The sequence below is a fragment of the Aegilops tauschii genome, chromosome 3 (genome assembly GCF_002575655.3).
Source record: "Aegilops tauschii subsp. strangulata cultivar AL8/78 chromosome 3, Aet v6.0, whole genome shotgun sequence".
In the NCBI taxonomy this organism is placed as follows: Eukaryota; Viridiplantae; Streptophyta; class Magnoliopsida; order Poales; family Poaceae; genus Aegilops; species Aegilops tauschii.
This window is the reverse complement of record NC_053037.3, coordinates 266,005,947-266,018,006: the sequence shown is the minus strand read 5'-3', so window position 1 is coordinate 266,018,006 and position 12,060 is coordinate 266,005,947.

The following is a 12,060-nucleotide window of genomic DNA, read 5'->3' as shown; positions in this document are numbered from 1 at the left end:
ATCTTTCTCGTTTTCCAGGCCATTGTTGCTGGGGATACGGAGGGCTGAGTAAGATGGAGAACAAAAGTTCCTTGTTCCACAGGAAGCTTCTGCGCAGCACACTTTGACAAATGATCAACTATGCTATTTTCCGCACGGGGTACGTGCTCTATTTGCAATCCATCAAAGCGCTCCTCTAATCTTGTCACTTCCTCAATGTATGCCTCCATCAATGGACTTTGGTAATCCTTATTGACTTGTCTCACCACAAGCTGTGAATCTCCTCGAATGATCAGGTTCTTGATTCCCAATTCCGCGGCAATCCTGAGACCGGCAGGGAGCCCTTCATACTCTGATGTATTGTTGGTCGCCTCTTCCCGGGCAAAGTGCATCTGGACGACGTACTTCAAGTGCTCCCCGGAGGGGGCAATGAGAAGCATGCCAGCCCCTGCACCTTGTAGGGAAAAGGCACCATCGAAATACACGATCCATTCTTGGGGCGCTTCCTTGCCGGGGATAACTGTTTCCAGCACTTCCCCATCAGGGGTTGGCATCCATTCTGCAATAAACTCTGCCAATGCCCTGCTCTGAATTGTTGATGTGCTCTCAAACTTTAGGCCGAAGCTGGATAACTCCAAAGCCCACTCCACTATTCTGCCAGTAGCCTCAGGGTTTCGGAGTATCCTTTGCAACGGGAAGCGAGTGACAACCGTGATCTCATGGGCTTGGAAGTAGTGGTGTAGTTTCATTGAGGCCATGATGAGACGAAAGATCAATTTTTGCACACCAGAGTACCTCGATCTAGCTCCTTGTAGCAGGGAACTGACGAAGTACATTGGGCGCTACACCACTTTCTTCTTTGCCGTATCCTTGGGATCGCCCTCCATGTCGTGCTCATTTCTGTCCTGATCCTTATTTGGCTCTGCCGGGCCTTGCTCACTTTCTGCTTCTTCCACATCCCGTTGTCCCACTAAGGCTGCACTGACCACTTGATTGCTTGCCGCCAAGTATAGCAGCAATGGCTCTTGTGGTTTGGGGGCAACCAAGGTGGGCACAGAGGACAAGTAGGCCTTCAACTCTTGCAAAGCCGCATCTGCTTCTGGGGTCCACTTCATGGGTCTTGCCTTCTTCAGAATTTTGAAGAACGACAGGGTGCGCTTGGCAAACTTGGAAATGAATCTGCTTAGTGCGGCAACGCACCCTGTCAGACGCCTCACATCCTTGACTATCCTTGGCGCCTGGATCTGCTCAATAGCTTTGATCTTGTCAGGGTTGGCTTCGAACCCCGATGGGATACAAAGAACCCAAGTAGCTTGCCGGAGGGAACGCTAAACACACACTTCTCCGGGTTGAGATTCAAGTTGATCTTGCGCAGATTAGCAAATGTCTCCTCCAAGTCCTGGATGAGGGTTGCTCTGTCCTTGGTCTTGACCACATAATCATCCATATAAGCCTCAATGTTTCTGTGCAGCTGTGGCTCAAAACCAATCTGGACTGCCCGTGCAAAAGTAGACCCGGCACTCTTTTATCCGAATGGCATTCGCACAAAATAGTACGTACCACATGGGGTGATGAACGAGGTCTTCTCTTCGTCTTCTTTGGACATGAAGATTTGATGATATCCAGAATATGCATCCAAAAAAGAGAGCAAATCACAGCCTAAAGTGGAATCCACAATCTAATCGATGTGCGGCAAGGGAAATGGGTCCTTCAGGCAAGCCTTGTTGAGGTCTGTGAAATCTATGCAAAGCCTCCATTTCCTGTTAGCCTTGCGAACAACCACTGGATTTTCCAAACATGTTGGATGTAGCACTCCTCTAACCAAACCAACTGCTTCAAGCTTCTTAATCTCCTCTGCAATAAATTGCTGCCTCTCCAAGGCCTGCTTCCGAACTTTCTGCTTCACAGGTCGGGCATGTGGGCAGACAGCAAGGTGGTGCTCGATTACCTCCTTGGGAACACCGGGGATATCAGATGGTTTCCAGGCAAACACATCAATATTCACCCGCAGGAAGGCAACGAGCGGACTTTCCTATTTGTCATCAAGGGTGACGCTGACCGTGAAGGTACCATCAACGCCAGCAAGCCCTACGGGAACCTTCTTCACTTGTGGTGCAGCAACCTTGGATATCTTGTTGGAACTCTCCGGCGAGTCTTCAACAGGCGCAGCATACTCCGAAGAGGTATGCTTCCCGGATTCCTTGCTAGCATCCCTGCTATCCTTCTTCTTTCCTCTGTTCTCCTTGGCATTAGTGGCTTTCTGGAACTCCTGCTCACTGGTTTCCTCTTCATCCCCTCCATCACTCTCATCATTGCAAGCTTCCTTCTCTCGACCCCTGGCGGGTTTTCCTTGGTTCCGGAAGGGTTTTCCGGTGCAATTTACTTCACCGCCTCCGCCCTTCCTGCCAGCGGTATTCGGACCTTTTTCCCTATCACGCTTCTCATATTCTTCTCTCTGCCTCTTGACAAGCTACTCAACCTGATGATACTCTTGAAGATCATGGCCCTTGGTCCGATGAATCTTGCAGTACGGCCCATCACCTTTCCCAGCCTTCTCGGCAGCCGCAACTTCCCGGCAGTCAGCGCACACGACAACTTCCTTGCCGGGGGTTTCGGCTCTAGCCTTCTTGCTGGTACTATGTGTACCCGATCCTTCAATAGTCGTCACTGCCTTATCCTTGCGCCTCTTGCTGCGTTGCTTGCTCTTCTTTTGACTGGTGGATTCATCGTCATCCTCTGAGTCGACGTTGATACAATCCTCCTCACCGGGGAGTTTCCTTCCTTCCTCCATCCGAGCACACTTGTCCACCAAGGTGTAAAGCTCTCACAGTCTTGGGCAACCGCACGTTCAACTTGGAACGAATCCTGCGGTTCTGCACATTGGATTGGAAGGCAGCTATCACAGCTGCTGGATGGATATTCGGGATGTTCCTGTGGACTCTGCCAAATCTCTGCAAGTACTTCCGGAGAGTCTCTCCTTCTTTCTACTGGAGAAGCTGCAAGTCGCTGGGCCGCCCTGGTTCTTATGGCCGCTAGTGAAGGCGCTAATGAACTCATGGCACAGGTCAGCCCATGACGAAATAGAGTTCTTCGGCAAGTGCATCAGCCAAGACCTCACATTGGACTTGAGTGCCAAAGGGAAGTAGTTGGCAAACACCTTCTCATCTCTTCCCCCGGCAGCTTGAACAGCGATGGTGTAGATGCTCAGAAACTTTGCCGGGTTTAGCCTCCCATCATACTTCTCGGGTATCTCTGGCTTGAACGTGCGAACGGAAGGCCAACAGACTTGTCGCAGCTCACGAGTAAAGGGAGGGCACCCAACCTCGAAAGGTAGGCACCCGCCAACCTCGAGCGCAGGCTTTTCAACGTCGGGACCATCACACCCATTGGTCCAACAATGGTCGTCGCGGCATCGCTCAATGACGATGCGTGTGTCTCCCCTCCGCATATCCTCCGGGGCTCGCCGTTGGCCTGGACGTGCTCGAGGGTTAGAAGAGGCCATCGATACGTCATCAGGTTCTTGATTCTGCCGCGCTCGCGCTGGTTGCCGCAGTGGGGACTGTACCTTGGGGGTGCCCCCTTCCGTACGACCAGCAGCGCGAGCCATCATCGTCGCTTTCCAGCTCGCCGTGAGCCCCCAACCTTGGCAAAACCGAGCAGACTCTGGATGGTGGCACGCCACTCGTCCATCTGTTCGGCCGCCGGCGGAAACCTTAGTAGCAGCTGAGCCCGCACCATGGCCTCCGGAGCAGTGCTTGGCATGGGTGATGATAATATGGACTGCACCGTCGCTCGGCTTCTGACGGTGCCAGCGGCGACAGCACCACGTCCTTGCTGTTGCGAGGCGGCCATTTGGATGGCATGGTGACGTGGTGAAGGCGCTTGAGGGCCAGTGGCTTCATTGGGCGCAGTTACCTGGTCGACTCGCCCCAAGGGAGGCGCACGCGCTGCGGTTGCTCCCCTGACGGGGGCGGCCGGAGGGCGGCAATTCGCCCCGGACCGAGCGCCACCTCTATGGCTGTGCCCGTTGGCGAGAGGAAGGGGCGCAGATGGAATAATCCCTTCACCCGTATCTCATGAGCATGGCCATTGGGACGTTGTTGATGCTACTCTCCTCCGGTGTCTCCAGCTCCTGGTTCGGCCGCGGGGGAGGTGGTGGCGGTGCCGCCTGCTCCGACCACATCCCCAACAACGTCCACATCCTCGTGCGCCTCCGCATCCCCCGCAGCATTGGTGGCTGCAGGCGGTGGAGCCTTCGAGGTGGACTTGTGAGCTGAAGCACCAGATTTCTTCTTGGGCACCATGGTCGATGGCGCCGTCAAAGATGAAGATGACGCGCTACTCACGCTTTCAGGTTCGCACAAGTGATCCCCCTACCTGGCGCGCCAAAGATATCGTGGGAAACCACGGCCACATATGGGACCAAAGGTCCCTTGCTGGTTCGGCGGGGAGGGGGGCGGGGGACGGCACATTGCACAAAGAGCAGAAGAGTGTGGGGCAGCACGTCAGAGGTTACACGGGCATTTTTACCCAGGTTCGGGCCGCCGTGAGGGGTAAAACTCTACTCATGCTTTGGTGGATTGATGGTGGAAAAATGGTGGTGGTCGCAGCACGTTTGCTCGGTAGGGTTGCCTCAGGGCGAAACGGCTACGTGCGTATGAAATGTGAGGGGGTGGATTCGCTAATGCAGGGTCTAACCCTTTCTAAGGTTGCCTTGGGCCTCCTTTTATAGACTAAGGGGTCACCACAGTGGCAAATTAGTCATTATGCACTGATAAGATAGCAAACGGTGCTATCATACCAAACTCTGCAGGCTGACAGAGCGCATTAAATGCGCCGCTCGACTTCACATCGTCACTTGCCCGACAAGCTTTGTTAGGCTGTTTTGCCAGCTTCGCGCCTGCTCGCTCGACAGGCCGCCGGACAAGTGTCGTCTATTGGTATTTCCTATAGAAAGAGGCTGCCATGTGGCAAATGGCTACCACTTAGTCACTTTGCGGCTTGACACCGCATTGATCGACGACGTGCATCGTGGTAAAGTGGTTTGGTGAGGTGGCTCCGCCTCCACGAGTCCCGGCAGGCCCTGCCGGGGCGTCTTGGAGGTTTCCTTCCGGGGCGACCCCATCCTTGCCAGGCTCGCCTGCCTGGCAAGGGAGGCTTTTCTCCTGGTGGTTTCTTACTTTTCTGGCTCGGTCTTGGTCCTCTTGATCTGCACGTTGGTCCTTTGAAGATCTTGATCTCTTGCACTTTGGCCTGATCTTGGCGTTGTAATCTTGCTCCCGTGCCTGTGCACAGGCTGGGCAATGGACCCAGGGTTTGTTGCACCAACAGGGACCAGCCCCCCGCCAATCTTTCTCCAGCAAAGGCCACTGCGACCATCCTGACCGAAGCAACGTTCGAGTCAAGGGATGGGAGCACCTAAGCTTTGAAAAGCGGCAAGGTTTTCTTATGCACAAGTTTTTTGCTTACAGAACACGTATGGACAAGGGATAGAACTTATCTGTTTGGCTGGCCGAAGACCGTAGTGTTGGTTCATCTTCACAGCTCCCCTCAAGGCAAAAATCCCTGGCAGGAACCTGCAGTCTTATGCAGATGGAAATGATGCTAGATGCGATCCTATCTACATGAGTATGCAATGCTCATGAAATGCTTATGCATGGATGCAACTTGTCAGGGGCCCCAAGCGCTTCACTCATTTCTCTGTTTCTCAGGGTCTGCGCCTTGCTTTGTACAAGGGGTTACATGCAACTGAGGCAAGACCTGTACAAAAGGGTGGCTGTCGGGCAGGGGCGGACATCCGCACCTTACGGGTGCCGAGATGCTCAATATTCCATGAGTTTTGCAACTGAATTCCATATCCAATCTCCAGACGGGCTGTGCCAGGTTTGGTGACTCGAACTACCCGATAAGGGTCATCCCACTTTGGCGTCAACTTGTTTGTACCCTTGGCAGACTGAACGCGCCTAAGGACAAGGTCGCCTTCCTCAAAACACCGGGCATGAACCCTGCGGCTATGATAGTGACGAGGGGCTTGCTGATAGCGTGCAGCACACGTCGCAGCTCGGAGACGGTTCTCCTCGAGAAGCACAACATCGTCACGCCGGTGCTGATCCTGCGCTACTTCATCGTAGGCAAGCACTCGAGGTGACCAGTAAATGAGTTCTGTGGGGATAACTGCTTCTGCCCCATAGACTAGGGAGAAGGCAGTCTATCCGGTAGCCTTGTTTGGTGTCATTCTAAGGGACCAGAGGACTGCCGACAGCTCATCGATCCATCGCCTGCAGCACTTCTGCAGCGTATCAAATGTTCTCATCTTGAGCCCTCGCACCACTTCAGCGTATGCCCTCTCAGCTAGTCCATTGCTTCTGGGATGTGCCACAGATGCAAATGAGATTTTGGTTCTGAGGGCATGAATGTATTGCATGAAGGCGCGGCTCGTGAACTGGGTACTGTTGTTGGTGATGATACGTGCAGGGACCCCGAAGCGGCAGACCAATCCTTTCAAGAACTTGATAGCTGACTGAGCAGTCACCTTTCTCACGGCATATACTTCCGGCCACTTCGTAAACTTGTCGATGGCAACAAACAAGAATTCAAAGCCCCCAGCAGCTCAGGGGAAATGGCCGAGGATATCGAGCCCCCAGACCAAAAACGGCCATGACAAAGGGATTGTCTGAAGAGCTTGTGCAGGCAGATGGATGTTCTTGGAATGGAACTGGCAGACTTCACACTTGGTGACTAGCTCGACTATATCTTGGAGGGCTGTGGGCCAATAGAATCCTTGCTGGAATGCTTTCCCAACTAATGCCCTTGATCCAATGTGGGAGCCGCACATGCCTTTGTGTATTTCCGCCAACAGTTCCTTTCCTACTTCCCGGTAGAAGCACTTCAATTTCACACCATTAGGCCTTCTTCTGTAAAGAGTGTCGTCGACAAACTGGTACATACTGTCCCTCCAGGCTATTCTTTCAGCTTCGTCTTGCTCATCGGGATGTTCTCCAGTTTGGAGGAAATGGACTATGTGCCTTGACCAAGTTGGAGCCTGGGGCTCGGCAACAAGGACTAGCGGCACCTCCTCATCTATGGGAGTGCGTACCTCGACCGCGGGGAATAGTGGCCCGGTAGGAGAGCGCAGCCCAGCAGGCGATGCGGAGTTGTTTCTAGCAGGGTCCCTGCCAGGAGCCCCGGGAGGCTCTACCGGGAGAGGCTTACTGGAGTCCAACTTCCTCCCTACTTGGCGCGCCAAAGATGTCGTGGGAAACCACGGCCACCTATGGGACCAAGGGTCCCTTGCTGGTTCGGCGGGGGGATGGCACGTTGCACAAAGAGTAGAGGAGCGTGGAGATTCTGTCTTCTGGTGATTCTCAGGTGCTTCTTAATGGACTTCCAAGCAATCATTTAAATGCAGGCATGGGGTAAGGCTAGGGGAACATTTCTCCCCATTACTTTTTGTCCTGGCAGCTGACCTTCTACAGTCTGTGGTTAATAAGATGTTACATAATGGCCAACTGACACTTCCTATTGAGTGTCATGATCCTGATTTCCCAATCATTCAGTATGCCGATGATGCAGTCTTGATCTTACCTACAATAGAGGATCAGTTAGTTGCTCTGAGAGACATGCTACATGTTTTTGCTGCCTCTATAGGACTTCGAGTTACTTTTGCAAAATCCATTATGGTCCCTATAAATGTCTCAGAGGCTGAAGCAGCCAGGTGTCGCGGGAAACCACGGCCACCTATGGCACCAAGGGTCCCTTGCTCGTTTGGGTGGGGGATGGCACGTTGCACAAAGAGTGGAGAAGCGTGGAACAGCACGACAGAGATCAAACGGGCAATTTTTACCCAGGTTTGGGCCGCCGTGAGGCGTAAAACCCTACTCCTGCTTTGGTGGATTGATGGTGAAAAATGATGGTGAGCGCAGCACACTTGCCCGGTAGGGTGGCCTCGGGGCGAGAGCAGCTACGCGCGTATGACTTAGTGAGGGGGTGGATTAGCCAAACAAACGACCAACCCTTTCTACGGTTGCCTTGGGCCTCCTTTTATAGAAAAACGGGTCACCACAGTGGCAAATCAGTCAGTATGCATTGATTAGATATCAAACAGTGCTATCATACCTAACTCTATAGGCTGACAGAGCGCATTAAATGCACCGCTTAACGTCACATCTCAGCTCGCCCGGCAGGCACGGCCGGGCTGTTTTGCCAGCTTCGCTCGTGCTGGCTCGACATGTCACAGGACGGGTGCCACTTGGAGGTTTTTCCTGTAGGAAGTGGCTCCCATGTGGCGAATAGCGGCCAGTTAGCTACTTTGGAGCTTGACACCGCATCAATCGACGACATGCATTGTGATGAGGTTGTGTAGTGAGGTGGTTCTGCCTCCGCGAGCCCCGGCAGGCCTGCAGGTACGGCGTGAAGGCTTGCTTCCGGGGGTGACCCCATCCTTGCCAAGCTCGTCTGCCCAGCAATGGAGGTTTCTTCCTTAGCAGCATCTTGCTTCTCTGGCTAGTCTTGGTCCTCTTGTGATGCATGTTGGTCCTTTGAAGAACTGATTCCTTGTGATTCGATCTGACCTTGGTGCTGCAACCTTGTTTTCGTGCCTGTGCACAGTCTGGACAACTGACCCAGGGTTTGTTGCACCGACACCAGGCTTGCCCAGGTCTTCCAATGTGCCCTTGTAACTTTGCCATTCACCTACCTAGGATTACCTTTGGGCACCACTAAACCCACAATCCAGGATTTGATGCCCCTGGTGGATTCAGTTGAGAGACGTCTGTCAGCTAGTTCTTCCATGTTTAACCAAGGTTGCAGGCTCCAACTGATGCGATCTGTTATTTCTTCCATGCCCATCTACTTCTTATGCACCTTGTCTATCCCACCTGGCATTATCAAGCAACTAGAAAGAATTATGAGACAATGCCTTTGGAGAGGTAATTCTGATACACCAAGGCAATCCCTTGTTGCCTAGGATTTGGTTTGTAGACCAAAGGAGAAAGGTGGTTTGGGTGTCATCAACTTGCATCTTTAGAATAAAGGGCTACTCATCCAACACTTACATAAGTTCTATAATAAGGAAGATATACCTTGGGTATCCTTGTTGTGGAATTCATATTATGATGGTGTAGTTCCCCAGGCCACTGTCCTTTGCGGCTCCTTCTGGTGGAAGGATATTTTCAAACTCTCTGATAACTACAGAGTTGTTGCCTCTGCAGTGGTAAACAAGGGGGATTCTGTTTTATTCTGGTCTAATGCTTGGGAACTGGATGGATCTACTCTGCCCCTGAGACAAAGGCTACATCATTTCCATATACTCTGGATGATAAGATTTCAGTGTCTGATTTTATTGATAGCCAAATTAGGGCATCTTTTTTCCAGTTACCAATCTCTCAGCAAGCTGCGACTAAACTGGACTCGCTCATTTCCTGGGTTGATAATTTGCAAAGAGACTCCTTTGCTAATGATGTTTGGTCTTGGTTGGATCTTCTGGAGCTTACACATCAATAAGTTACTATAACATCATGCACTCCCATCTACCCACTATTGTGCCTTGCAAATGGTTATGGAGAAGTAGATGCACGCTTAAAATCAAGGTTTTTGCTTGGTTGTTATTCTTTGACAGACTCAACACTGAGGACCTGCTTGTGCGTAGGCATTGGCGTGATGTTGGGGATGATAATCTTTGTGTACTGTGCCACCAACACGTATATGAGGATCGCCTGCATTTGTTCTTTTCTTGCAAATTTAGTGCAAGAATTTGGAACTATCTTTAGATTGAATGGTCTGGCGGCTCTAATGTTCATCAGTGCATCAGTTTGGCCAGGAAGAGATTTGCCAAAAGCTTCTTCTTTGAGGTGCTTTTCATAGCTGCTTGGAATATTTGAATCATCAGGAATGGTAGAACTTTCAGAGGGGAAAGAGCTACTTTTAGTGCTTGGCGTTGTAAATTTACATGATTTAACTCTGTTATCTCATAGGGTCAGGGCTCATATTATACCTCACCTTTTAAAATGGTTGGAAGGGATCCCTTGAGCTTTGTAATAGACAGGTAGGTTTAGGTGAGTTTTGTTGGAAATATGCCCTAGAGGCAATAATAAAATGGTTATTATTATATTCCCTTGTTCATGATAATTGTCTATTGTTCATGCTATAATTGTGTTATCCGGAAATCGTAATACATGTGTGAACACATAGACCATAACATGTCCCTAGTGAGCCTCTAGTTGACTAGCTCGTTGATCAATAGATGGTTACGGTTTCCTGACCATGGACATTGGATGTCATTGATAACGGGATCACATCATTAGGAGAATGATGTGATGGACAAGACCCAATCCTAAGCATAGAACTAGATCGTGTAGTTCGTTTGCTGAAGCTTTTCTAATGTCAAGTATCATTTCCTTAGACCATGAGATCGTGCAACTCCCGGATACCGGAGGAATGCTTTGGGTGTACCAAACGTCACAACGTAACTGGGTGGCTGTAAAGGTGCACTACAGGTATCTCCGAAAGTGTCTGTTGGGTTGGCTCGGATCGAGACTGGGATTTGTCACTCCGTATGGCGGAGAGGTATCTCTGGGACCACTCGGTATTGCATCATCATAATGAGCTCAATGTGACTAAGTAGTTAGTCACGGGATCATGCATTACGGAACGAGTAAAGTGACTTGCCGGTAACGAGATTGAACGAGGTATTGGGATACCGACGATCGAATCTCGGGCAAGTAACGTACCGATTGACAAAGGGAATTGTATACGGGATTGCTTGAATCCTCGACATCGTGGTTCATCCGATGAGATCATCGTGGAACATGTGGGAGCCAACATGGGTATCCAGATCCCGCTGTTGGTTATTGGCTAGAGAGGTATCTCGGTCATGTCTGCATGATTCCCGAACCCGTAGGGTCTACACACTTAAGGTTCGATGACGCTAGGGTTATAAGGAAGGTTTGTATGTGATTACCGAATGTTGTTCAGAGTCCCGGATGAGATCACATCATTAGGAGAATGATGTGATGGACAAGACCCAATCCTAAGCATAGCACAAGATCGTGTAGTTCGTCTGCTAGAGCTTTTCCAAATGTCAAGTATCATTTCCTTACACCATGAGATTGTGCAACTCCCGGATACCATAGGAGTGCTTTGGGTGTGCCAAACGTCACAACGTAACTGGGTGACTATAAAGGTGCACTACGGGTATCTCCGAAAGTGTCTGTTGGGTTGGCACGAATCGAGACTGGGATTTGTCACTCCGTATGACGGAGAGGTATCTCTGGGCCCACTCGGTAATGCATCATCATAATGAGCTCAATGTGACCAAGTGTTTGGTCACGGGATCATGCATTACGGTACGAGTAAAGTGACTTGCCGGTAACGAGATTGAACAAGGTATTGGGATACCGACGATCGAATCTCGGGCAAGTAACGTACCAATTGACAAAGGGAATTGTATACGGGATTGATTGAATCCTCGACATCGTGGTTCATCCGATGAGATCATCGTGGAACATGTGAGCCAACATGGGTATCCAGATCCCGCTGTTGGTTATTGACCGGAGAGTCGTCTCGGTCATGTCTGCATGTCTCCCGAACCCGTAGGGTCTACACACTTAAGGTTCGGTGATGCTAGAGTTGTAGAGATATTAGTATGCGGTTAACCGAAAGTTGTTTGGAGTCCCGGATGAGATCCCGGACGTCACGAGAAGTTCCGGAATGGTCCGGAGGTAAAGATTTATATATGGGAAGTCACCATACGGTCACCTGAAATATTCGGGGGTATACCGGTATTGTACCGGGACCACCGGAGGGGTTCCGGGGGGTCCACTGGGAGGGTCCACCTGCCTCGGAGGGCCTTATGGGGTGTAGGTGGAAGGGAACCAGCCCTTAGTGGGTTGGGCGCCAAACCCCCTAGGGCCCATGCGCCTAGGGTTTGGGGGAAACCCTAGAGGGGGCCCCCCTTGCTTGGGGGGCAAGCCACCTCCCCCTTGGCCGCCGCCCCCCCTCTAGATCCCATCTAGAGGGGCCGGCCCCCTTCCCCCTTCTCCCTATAAATAGAGGGGTGAGGGGAGGGCTGCAAAAAAAACATCC